At 42.0% G+C, this 12,778-nt stretch overlaps 1 protein-coding gene across 26 annotated transcripts in view; it reads right to left on the reverse strand.

The window, feature by feature from the left end:
* Nucleotides 1-12,778, reverse strand: part of KCNMA1 (potassium calcium-activated channel subfamily M alpha 1) — an 855,266-nt gene that overhangs the window by 274,246 nt on the left and 568,242 nt on the right. The window lies entirely within an intron of this gene.

The raw sequence follows: 12,778 nt of genomic DNA on the forward strand, positions 1-12,778 counted from the left end.
TTCCCCCCTCATGGAGTAAGGGGCCTACCCTGTCCTTGGTCTTATGTCCCTACATACTTGTGTTATTTGTTTATATGCATCCTCTCTAATTTGACCTAGTTTCCACTTTTTCTAGGACTCTTTTCTGAGTTTCAGATCATTGAAGATCTCCTTATCAAGCCAGGGTGGTCTCTTGGCATACTTCCTATCTTTCCTCCTACTTTCTGGTTCCACACTTTTCTTGCTGACTGAGAATGATTTTAACATAGTCCTTGAGTCACATCAGTAGACCTTTTAGTTTGGACTAATTCAGTGTCTCCCTTTTATACCTTTTGCTAGTGGTGAGCTGGAGCCGGTTCGCTAGAACCAGTTGTTAAATTTAGAAGCCCTTTTAGAACCGGTTGTTCCATGAGGGACAACCGGTTCTAAAAGGGCTTCTAAATTTAACCGGCCAAAAGTGGCGCCTTAGGTGCCGACTCCACGGGTGCTCCAACCATGGAGCACCCAAGGGGAAAATGTGGTGGGTGCAGAGCACCTACCGGCAGCTCTCTGCCCCACCCATGGCCCCAGCTCACCTCACCTCCGCTCCAACTCCTCCCCTGAACGCACTGCCCCACTCTGCTTCTCCGCCCCCCACCCCAGGCTTCCTGTGAATCAGCTGTTCGATGGGAAGCCGGGGCAGGCTGAGAAGCGAGCAGCGGCTTCCCGCTCAGGCCCAGGGAGGCAGGGCGGAGGTGAGCTTGGGCGGCGGGGGGTGTGAGCTGGGCCGCCTGTGCTGCAGCAGGTAACCCCGGGGGGGGGGGGGAAGAGCGCGCACAGGGGAACTGCTTCCTGCCCCAGCTCAGCTCCGCCACCCTCGGCCTGAGTGGGAAGCCGCGGCCTGCTTCTCAGTCGTCCCTGGCTTCCCGCCAAACAGCTGATTTGCGGGAAGCAAGGGAGGGGGGGTGCGGAGAAGCAGAGCTGGGCGGTGCGTTCAGGGGAGGAGGCGGAGGCGGAACGGAGGTGAGCTGGGGCTGGGCGCGGAGCTGCTGGTGGGTGCTCTGCACCCACCAAATTTTCCCATTGGTGCTCCAGCCCCGGAGCACCAAGGGAGTCAGCGCCTAAGGCACCACTTTTGATGTGATCAGTGGGGGAGCGACTGCTCCCCCTGTTCCCCCCCCCCACAGCTACGCTCCCCCGCCCCTAGGAGCCAGAGGGACCTGCTGGATGCTTCCTGGGAGCTGCCCCAGGTAAGCACCGCTGGGACTCCCCACCTCGCCCCCCAGCAGGTGCCTCTGGCTCTTAGGGGTGGGGTGGGCACCCACTACGGTGGCCCACGAGACCCTCCTGCTCTGTTCTGGGGGCAGTCAGGGGACAGGGGAGGGGGGGCGGATGGGGCGGGGGCGGGCAATGACTCCCTCGTGGGGTGAGGAGGGAACCCGTTGTTAAGATTTTGGCAGCGCATCACTGCCTTTTGCCATCAACATCTGTTATTATAGGTTATGAACCTTCATGTACTTTTTACAGTTGAGCTCAGAATTTGGGTAAATTTGAAGGTCCAATTACCACAACATGCCCTTTGAGACTCTAATGCTCACTGAGGAAACTCTAGAGTATGCAAAATTTAAATGTACTTGTCAATCTCCAGTAGAAAGGCTACCACAATTCATGGCAAAAGAAACTTTATTAACCATTTAAGAGGAAGAATCAATGCTTATGGGTGTGTATGTATAGGGCAGTGAGCAAGAGTTTCATGTAAACCTGAAAGCCTGATGTTGGGTTTCAAGGGGAAGTGGTGACCGAAGTAAGGCAGAGAGGATTGTAGGGATCCTGTTTAGGGGTATGGGAAGGAGGGCTCTGGGATGCTAGGAAATAATCTCTTTATTGCAGAGATAGGGAGAGCTGGAAGGAGCCTGTCAGGTGGGGTCACAGAGCCAGGATGAAGAAAAGGAGTGATTGTGGAACCTACTCACTAGGAAGAGAGTGTCATATGAGTGCTGGTAGATTGCCAGGTGTGCGCACGTGAGAAGGGAGAGAAGGAGTACAGGAATTTGTTCTGGGCATAGGGCAGCAAGAGCCTGTTGCATTTGGAAGCTTGTGTCTAGAAAGGGCTGAAATGAGGAAGTGCCAAAAGGTCACACTGAGAGAAAGGAGTAACTGGGTTGCTATAAGCATCAGAGCTTAGTTAAATACAAGCTCAGATCCCTCTGAGGTTTACTCAGCAATCTCCTCTAGGTGCAATCTTACTAAGCCTCCTCTCAGGAATACCGGGATCTACTAAAGCTCCTCTCTAGGCAATGCCAAGCTCTCTGTGCATGTTTTTATAGCCTTTTAAGTCTCACCAGGGATTGCTTTATGATTAATTCGTTCTCAGAAAATTACAAAAAATATTTTTAAATGACTCAGCTGCATTCTGCATCCCTTCTAATGCCACATAAACCAAACCCTACAACACAAAGCACTCTTGAGAATTCCATAGGTAACTGCTGCTGAATTAATGAGAGATCCACTTACGTCAGCAAGCATTTGTTCCAGGGCTTAGAAGTGAGGAGGAGGATCTCTATGCTGTGAAGTTACACACTGCAAAGTATGTAAAGAGCTAAGGCTGATGAGTTCAAATGGCAGCTGAAAGTCATTTCCACGTGTAAAAATTATTGAAGCATAAGCTGTCAGATTTTTAAGGCCTAAAGACATATGTTTTTTGGTTAAAACTGGTCATTATTATTGTGCCTTCAAGGTTAAAAAACAGACAGTGCTGCATCATTGTAAACATCAGCTTATAATTAAAACAATGACAACTTCCTCAGTCTCAACATCAACTTGGCACTGTTCCTAGTCCTTCTCACACTCACAAGGAGCTGGATGCTACAAACTCAGGCAGCAGAACCACGTAATTATTGTCTTCACCCCTTCCCTCCCTTAGATCGTTCCATCCATAGTTCCCCTTTTATAAATGCTTCCTTAGTGTCTTTGTCCCATGTAGTGTACTGGCTTTGGGTGTATGAATGAATGATTATGCTCTTGTGTAGCTGATCCACAGAGTGGAGAATGGACCTGCTAATATCAGTAGTGGGTCACTTAAGCTACTATACCTGCTCTCCCAGTAGCTGTAGGAGTTCTAGAACCAGGATTCTAGCCCCCCAAACCACTCATAATAGTGTCTGCAGCACACATATTTGTTGTTTCCCTCACTCTAAACTGAAAAAAGCCCAGATGTCCATGGTGCAGAAGTGAAGCAATATAAATATATAGCAAGCTAGGCTTTTTGAATTTGCTGTTACTGGCAAAAATCAATGCTTCCATTTTTTTTCTTTTTGGCAAACAATTACGCTGTATCCTGAAGGTTTGGGAGGAATTCCATGTTTTGGCAAATTGGGATTAAATATGATGTGAGTCATAAATATTTGCAGGTATTTTAATGAATTCTGAATTCTCTAGACTTCTTTCCTTGTAACTATTCTGAAATAAATCATTCCCATGCTCAGACGTTATGGCAAGAGCCAGGATAAAGCCATCATTCTTGTAGCTAAATACACTCATTTTACAAGTTTGAGTAAAGATTATTGTGGCAAAATTTTGCATCCAAAACACTCCCAAGCCAGATGGAAAAATCTAAGCAAGTATGTTTTGTGTGTACCAAAAGTTTGATGCTCTTAAGAGCTAAAGCAAACTAGCTTTCACGGTAATATTAATGTTTTGCCATTAATATTGTAATAATAATTAAAAACTTCTCTGCAATGAGTTTTAAAGCCTGCAAATATAGCTCTACCTGGAACACACTCGAGTAAGTACATAAAGGCAAAACGCTGCAAGAGACTTATGTTGCTACTGCACTGGCAGACAAAGTAGCAGAGCAATTGCATAAATAGACTCCACATTCCCTTGTATCTACAGTTCAGCAATATGTGGCAGCTCTTCATACAAGTCTGTGTATGACTAAATATTGGTCAGGTTGTGTAGCAGTAGTGTGACACCTGTGTTTTTGCACACAGAAGGGCTAATAAGAACCAAAATCCTGTATAGAGACACTAGCAGACTCCCGATAAGTGGACATACTACTTGTAGATTCAGCTTCCTAGTCCTGTGATATTCCAGTGCATTTTTCTTGGTCAAAGCCAATTTACTTTGGCTGTGCTCTATTTTCCAGGGTTTGACCCAAGATCCTTATCAACCTGTGTATCTGTATTAGCCAGCTGCATTGTACTGTGTAAGTGCTTTGTAGATGTGAGACTGCAATGAGAGAGACAGAGAGACACTTGAGAAGAGACAGAAGGCACAAAACACTTTTCATCTGAGGATCAGGAACCAGTTGATTAAGAATCTGGCCTTTAATATCTGCTTTTACTGTTACTTATTTCAAGCGGTACTAGAGAAGTCCTTTTGATTTCATTGGAAATACTCCTGAGTAAGGTACTATTCAATGTGAGTGAAGGAACAGAATCTGGTCCTGCCAATCGTATAGCATTATTCTACAAATGCAGAAACCGAGGAGTAAGCAATTAAATTACTTGCAAAAATTCCCAAAGGGATTCAATTTTAGTTCTAGGAAAACAGAACCTAGGAGTCCCTTCTTCCAGTCTCCTTCTGTAACCACTAGAATATGCACCCAAGAGACAGAGACTTGAGAATGAGGAGGAGAAAGACATTACAAGACAACAATAATATGCACCAGTATTTACAGGCAGAAAATGTTTTGGTCTTATTATTCTGCTTTTGTGAAGAATTTTAAAGTGTTCCTTAAAAGCATTATGACATATAGTAACACTTGTCTTTTGGGCTTACAGATTCATAATAATATGCTAACTTATTTCCCTGGAGACATGGGGAAAACAACAATACTTACAAGGCTAATAAAGAGCAACTTCATGATTTAAATCCTTCGGTTGCATTTCATATGCCTGCTCCTTTATTGCATAACAGATTTTGGCACAAAAGTAGAGTTAATTATTGATGCTTCACTTCCAGCTCAAATCTGGACAATTATTGTATTCAAACACCTGTTTCACTTAATTTTATGTTAGATGCCAAAAATCAGTTCAAACTTTAATTATGTCAAAATATCTTCCATCTTAAAACCACACAGAATGTAAAGATATACAAGACATAAAAAGAAACAAACATGAAAGATGCTGTTGAACTACTTTGCAATACATACTGCCCGCTTCATTTCCTCAAGTCTCCTCTTTCCAATCACTTTCTGACAATCACAATATAGTATTTTAATATGATTTGCATATTTAGATCTATAATTGCAATTTCAATTTTAGAAATTCAGTTAAAGCCTTGTTAGATTTTTTTTCTTATTGCACATGTAAGAATTTGGGCACTAGCATATTTTTAAGTAGAGCATTTGTTCTTTTAAGACAAGCTAAAGTGGTAGAGAACTGAAAGCATCTGTATTTCTAGTTTGGAGCTATGTTTGTCTAGTCACATTCAAATATTTCCTAAAGGAACATAATTATCTTTTTCTATTAAAAAAATATGAGGAAAGCTGAAAAATATGGTCTGCAATATAATATGGAGATATTAGACTCCTTTCAATGCCATATTATTTCCAAGTTGCAGCATATGGAGGGCATTCAGAAAGACTTTAAATAAAAGTTTCAGTAGCTATTTGAAACTGTCTGAGGTACACAAACAGCTGTGCCTATATAAGAGAGAAAGGTACAGTACATAGATATGATGTATGGTCCTCCAAGGCTAATACATGGGACTTCCCTTAAGGAAATTAAATTTGAGACTCCAAATATCTTGGCAGTATGCTTTTAAAAATATAAACAAATAAACTGGATACATTACAACTGCTCTCTAGAGTTACTTGTTACAAATGTTGTAGAATCTATTTAGAAAACATAAACCAGTGGTTTTCAGAAGTGTTTTCAATCCTCCTCTTGGTCACTAGATGGCAGAAATGCACAATACTTAACCAACAAAAGCACTAAAAAATGAGAGCAAATTTATGATGAAAAGAAAGTGAGTTTTTGTAAGGCTACAGAAACAGGAGCTGGAGGAAACTGATTATTAGGCCATCAGATCAAAAATAAACATTTTGGAGCTCACAGTTCTTCACGTATTATCCTTGCGATTTTATTTGGCCACTAATATTTTAGGTGCTGTCACAATCCCATCTAAAAGAATATTTTCTGAGATTTATAAAAATGTGCTCAGGAAAGAAATATAAAACATGGATGGGCTCTTGTTGCTTTGCAAAATTTACACAGAAACAAACATGCATCGAGGTGAGTGAAATTTTTTTGACTAATAGTTTGTCAAAAATGCAGTTTCATGACAACTGAAACAATTTGTGAATTTGGGTTTAATTCAGTGAATGTTTTGTGGAAAAAAATTATTATTATTATTATTATTATTATTTTAGAAAAAGTCTAAAAATTTTGTTTTGATATTTTCAAAACTATTGTTTCAAAACAGCATTTCATTTAGAAATTTAGTTAATTAAAAAAAAAACAACACCACAGATGATAGTACTATGGTTTACACAAAAACTAAACCACTCCCCTCTCCAAAAAAAAACAAACAAAAAAACGCACACACACAAAAACCCACCCAGAACAATTATTCTTACTGCTTTTTTTCTCCCCGTTGCTAACTCAAAAACAAGTTCATGTTTGTTTTATTTATTTTAATTGAAATGTTGCAGGCAAACAAGTCCCTAATGTAAAATAACTTTTGGTATTCAGGAAAAACAAAACAACAGTTACTTCATTTTTCAAAGGTGGCTGTGTACATACAATGTAACCTCTCCTTCAAACCTACTGCATCAATGGTCTGAAAAGCCATTCTTCAAGAAGTTATTTTATTTACAAGTCACCAAGTCACTATCTTTACCATAGTCTGCTCACACCTGTTGCAGATCACCTGATACATAGTCATTTTAGGATAAATGGTGCAAATTACATACAGTCTTATGTAGGAAGTATGTAGTCCCCTCCCGTCAGCATAATCTCCCCTGGAGTTTTCTAATGCAAGCTACTACCCCGGATGCTCTGTGAGCTGGTCCAGGGATATGGCAACTTGTTCACTGGAGGAACTGCTTGCAGGAACTATTATTGTGGTCAGCCCTGGCACAGGTGAAAAAGAGGCTTCTTGCATGCCTCCACTGAGCAAAGTCTGCTCACAGTTTCGCCCTTTATCTTACATCTTCCTGTTAATGCTTGCTTTGCATGCACTCTTGATCTCTTTCTGCCATAGTCACAGAAGCGATTTTTTTTTTGACAGAAAGAAGTTTTACAAATCATCTCACTTTTGTGATCACACAAACAGTCAGAAGTGATTTATCCAAAGCCTCCTACTGTTTATATTTGGTTCAGTGATGCAGTCAAGGATCAAAGGCAAAACCACATGACTTTTGTGACCACTTAAGTGGCACAAATTGCAAATACTCAAAGGAATAGTTCACAGCCAATAATCTGTGAGCGAGCCACAGGCTGAAATTTGTTTGCATGAAACATATTCCATAACTGCAACTAATGGACAAATTAGTAACAACTGAAGTCTGTTCGTGGATAATTTATGAACAGAAAAGGGGTAAATCTGCTACTTAAATTGTTCATTGAAAATTGTTCGCCAAGTTCCAGATACAGATTTTCCCATTCAATATGGCAGCAAAAATGCAATTTTGAGCTACACAGGCAAATGTATCCCTTCTTGAAGTAAGGAAGTTACAGTCCCTCCATACAGCTCTGGTATACCTGCAAACAACTGACAATGCTCCACTTGAGACATTTTCTTCAGTGGAGTTTTAATTTACAACAGCAGAAAAATTGGCTGTATTGAATTCTGGGTGAATTCAGTCAACAGCAGCAAGTGATTGATTAGATTTATTAAAAAAGATTTAAAAAACTAAGACAAACTACTGCTAAGGGGGACAATAACAACAATCTGTGAATGTCTGAAGGGTGTCTAAACACCAAAGGAGGAAAGACAATTCAATGGCTGGGCCAAAGGGGTACTGTACATAGCTTGGAATAATTTAATTAAAAGTTAGGGAAAGGGAAATTTAGGTTGACTATGAAGAAAAATAGTAGAATATATTAGAATTATAATAGAATATATATAAGAAATAGTCTTCACCACTTGGAACTTTTACTACCAGAAGGGACATTATAGAAAACACTCCCACACTGGGAGGCAAAAGGAGTGGATGATTTAATGGCTCTTCCCATCTCTAACTTCTATGATTCTAGAATACCAGAGAAGAAATCAAAGCAATAAAATGCTTAGGCTTTATTTAAAATGATGGCAGTCCTAATGGTGTCTCACTGTGGCTGTTCTTCAAACACGGATACTGCCACAGCTGGTGCTAGATTCCTTTTTATCTGCTTACTCCACCTCCATCAATACTATCCTGTCTGAGCAATTAACTCTGACACAAAGCTCCAACTAGAATCAATACCTTCCTTTTTTCCTAACATCTATAGCTTTATGATTGAAAGGCAATTTCAGACATTTAACGTGGTTTTCCTATCACAGAGGATGAAGTAGAAGTATTAAATACTGTGTGGTATTTTTGTAAACCACTGCTCAACATATTACTGGAATGTATTCATTTTTTTACAATGCTATTTAATTCAGCATATTGTAAGCCCACCCAAAGCAATGAGGATTTCAGGGTTGAAAATTTAGCTGTGTTGGATAAAGCACAACTCTTGTGTGTTACAAAATGAGAGTAAATTATTAAAGAAGAATCAGCCCTCTAAGACTGATGTCACTGTTTTCACAGAACAATTTCATTCTCAACCTAGCTTCACTACAACTGGAAATACAGTCTACACACATTACAATGCACTGTAGTCATTTGGTTGAAATAATCTGTAAAATGATTTTTTTAAACCCCAAACTGTTCTTTTTGTTGGCATTGTTTCCTTGGGAAGACTCTCCTCTCCACAGAAGTGTTTGCTTAGACTGGAGAATTTCCCTTTTATTACCATCATCATTTTTTTGGTATAATGTTATGCTAGAAATATTGAGGATTTTATGAAGCATGACCTCAGTTCACATGAAGGTGCTAGCACGGGTATGACTGCTTCTAAAACTGTGGATGGAAGAAATGGCAAGGGAGTCTCCTTTTCTAAGATGAAAACTAGAAGTGAACCTCCCTAAAGAAAACACAGGAATATTTGTGATCTTATTATCGTTAAATCAACCCCTAGAAAAAACTGGTACAACTCCACTGACTGACAAAGTAAACCCAACCTATACACTGTTCAAACTGATTGGCTCCAGATATGATAAAACTTTTTTCTTCACTGTGTTTCACCTTACTCCAACTTTCCTTTCAAAAATAACAATCAGGAAATGAAATGCAAATAAACTAGCACGAAAGACAGACAGAAAGAGAACTAGAGGTGAAGAGAGTGAGAAGGAATCCATGATGATGTGGTGAGGATAAAGGTTTTATCGATATACGTTTGGGATACCAGTGCTCACAAATGACAAATGCATGAGTCATGCAGTTCATTCCAAATGAGGGCTGATAAATATTTTGTGCACTAACCCACACCAGCAAGTATTTTCCATAGACGATGCCACATCCATAGTAAAACTATTTTAGAAATGTTTTCCAGAGATTGTTTTTAAAAAAGTAAAGCCTTTATTGATGCTGCTTCTCCATTAATGTGGCATTTCTAGACCACTGGAGGGGAGGAAAGAAACTAACTGGCTTCCCACTATAACTGAACAATAAGCTATGGATCGTTAAGATCATGTGAGTCCTTTTTTTTAATCTTGATGACTGTGGCAATGCATGATGTAAGGGGCTATATTTCAGTTCTTGCTATGAATGTTTACTTCTCTGGAGACAGAGTTTAATCCTGAGTTAAGAGGGGTTTGGTTTCTATTGTTTTGTTTTAATTGGATTATACTGTCCATCTGTCTATTTCCCTTTGCCTCATTCACAGAGACTTAGGGTATATCTTCACTACCCACCATATTGGCGGGCAGTGACTGATCCAGCAGGGATCGATTTATTGCATCTAGTCTAGATGCGATAAATCGACCTCCAAGCGCTCTCCTGTTGACTCCTATACCCCAGTGCTGCGAGAGGCGCAGGCAGAGTCGATGGGGGAGCGGCAGCAATCGACTCACTGCGGTAAAGACACCACGGTAAATCGATCTAAGTACATCAACTTCAGCTACGTTATTCAGCTACGTTATTCAGTTCTAGTGATATTAAGGAGATGGCACCATAAATTTGCAGGAAGTCATATCTGATCCCAGCAGTATCTTTACCTTAGGTGAACTCACCTCAGCTGAATGACACGAAAGTGCAGTGCAATCAACTGGAAATACCTGATGTATTAATAATGAAACAGACCACATTAATGTGCCCTTCCGTATACCTCCTATACATAAGGGAATCCTGTTAATCTGTATCTGAAAATCCTACAGCCCATGGAAACATCACTCTGAGGAAAAAACACGTTTGGATTGTTGGGATGAACATCAGGGTGTGATAAAATGCTGAACGTCATTCCATTTGTATAACCTGGATTAACTTTTAAATAATAGAGATATTCCCTAGTGGGTCATTGAGTTTATCTGTTAACCTGGTAACTAATATCCTTTGCTGTGCCAGAGGTCCACTCAGTACAGCTGGAGTAAAATGAAGAAGGGCAAAGGTGGCTTGAAGCCTTCCTTTATGCATTCAAACCTGAAGGAAGCCAGGGATCAGTTCAGGAAACACTGGTGTACAGTGCATTCTGGATACTTCCCCTTCTACCACATCCTACCCTTTATACCTAGGGCTTGGGAATTCTCCTGTGCTGGGGGAATCCTTCCACTGCCTGCTTATGTCAGCATCATAGTCCCTTTACACTGCCAGGGAGTTGCAAAGGGCTATTGGAATAGTGCTTTGTTGTGGCAAAAGGAAAAAAAAATGTTTGTACCATAATTGGGTTCCTTAGGCAGAACCAACTATCTAAAGCAAAAGTGGGCAAACTACGGCCCGTGGGCCACATTCGGCCAGCGGGACTGTTCTGCCCGGCCCTTGAGCTCCTGGCTGGGGAGGCTAGCCCCCAGCCCCTCCCCTGCAGCCATGCCCCCACGCGGGCAGTGCTCTGGGCGGCAGGGTTGCATGCTCCTGCCAAGTGGAGTGGCAGCGTGTCTAGCTCCAGCCGGGCAGCACAGCTGCCAGACATGCTGCTATGAGTGGAATGGTAAGGGGACCGGTGCCGGGGGGGTTGGATAAGGGGCATGGGGTCTCAGGGGACAGGGAGCGGTTGGATGGGGTAAAGGTTTGCGGGGGGGAGGGGGCGGTCAGGGGATGGGTAACAAGGGTGGTTGGATAGGTGTAGGGTCCTGGGGGGCCTGTCGGGGGCGGACAGGTGAATGGGGTCAGGGCAGTCAGGGGACTGGGAGCAGGGGGGTTGGATAGGGGGTGGGATCCCAGGGGTTGGTTGGGGGGGCGGGAGAGGTCGGTTGGGGACAAGGAGCAGGGGGGGTTGGATGGGTCAAGGTTCTGAGGGGGGCAGTCAGGGGGCAGAAAGTGTGAGGGGGCGGATAGGGGGCGGGGGCCAGGCTGTTTGGGGAGGCACAGCCTTCCCTACCTGGCCCTCCATAGAGTTTTGCAACCCCAGTGTGGCCCTCTGGCCAAAAAGTTTGCCCACCCCGATCTAAAGGATGGAAGGTAACAAAAATTCATCATTAACACATATTGCTGGATTTGCACATTATTTGTTTAACACAGCATCTAGGAACAACATTTAAGGAGCTGAGGTTATGGTTGTAAATGATAGATCTGGCAGGAAACTTTGATGAATCAGAGTGAATTCTTTCATTAAGGACCCTTCTGCTCTAAAATAAAAAAAAAGACACAAGAAGACCTAGTGAAGGATTAGAGTATTGAACATTATACACAAACCTTAGGCTGACTTCACAGACAAGTTCGGTCACTGAACAGGGAAGGAGAGCCTTCAAAAAGATGTAGCCAGGCAACAGGCAAAAGTGAGACTGCAAAAAACAATCAGGGGGCAAATGCTTTTGCCTGGATCAGGGACGATTCTCCCTACCTAATGGGAAGGAGTCTCATACAGTATTTAACTTACTTTTCCTATAAAATGATGTCTGCTTTAGCAAAACTAGTTTCTAAAAACTGTAGAAAGTGCATGAGTTCTCTAATATAACTATTTATTATTTAGATTGTGGTACCACCCCAAGTAAATCAAGCTCTCCTTGCCCCCAAGAACATATAGTGAAAACAATCATCCCTTTGTAGTGGGGGGCATTGGCTCATCATTCATGTTGCATTCCCCGTCAGTACCTGGCTAACCCTTGGGAAGCTAATGATACAACCTAGCAGACCAAATTCTATGGATTCACTGAATTCTGATCATTTTCCAGCCATCACCCTGAATGTGGTGCCATCCCCAGGCTTTCTAGTCATTGATCCAGCTTTAAGAGTTCTCCAACTAAACATTGGCATCCAAGCACAATATAATCAGCTAAATCACTCATCGTCACAGCGTTGACATTGTCTATTTACAAGAGACCCCAAATATATATATAAAAAGAGGTCATCAATTAATTTGATCGGCTCTGTCACACTGCACATGCTAAATACATTCGAGCAACATATATTCTCTCAGACATCTCTGATGCTGCCCCACTGTCATTGACCAACTACTGTGACGCCATTCAGGTTGCTGACTTCCAGGTTGCAAATAACCACCAAGTGCGAACTGGGAAGAGCCAGTCTTACCCACTCTCACTCACCCAGCTGTGTATGTGGATGAATTCAACAGCCACCACACTCACTGGGGTTACTCAGAGCCAGATGCAGACGGCGAACAACTGGTGGACAACA

Source organism: Lepidochelys kempii, chromosome 7, assembly GCF_965140265.1.
Source record: "Lepidochelys kempii isolate rLepKem1 chromosome 7, rLepKem1.hap2, whole genome shotgun sequence".
In the NCBI taxonomy this organism is placed as follows: Eukaryota; Metazoa; Chordata; order Testudines; family Cheloniidae; genus Lepidochelys; species Lepidochelys kempii.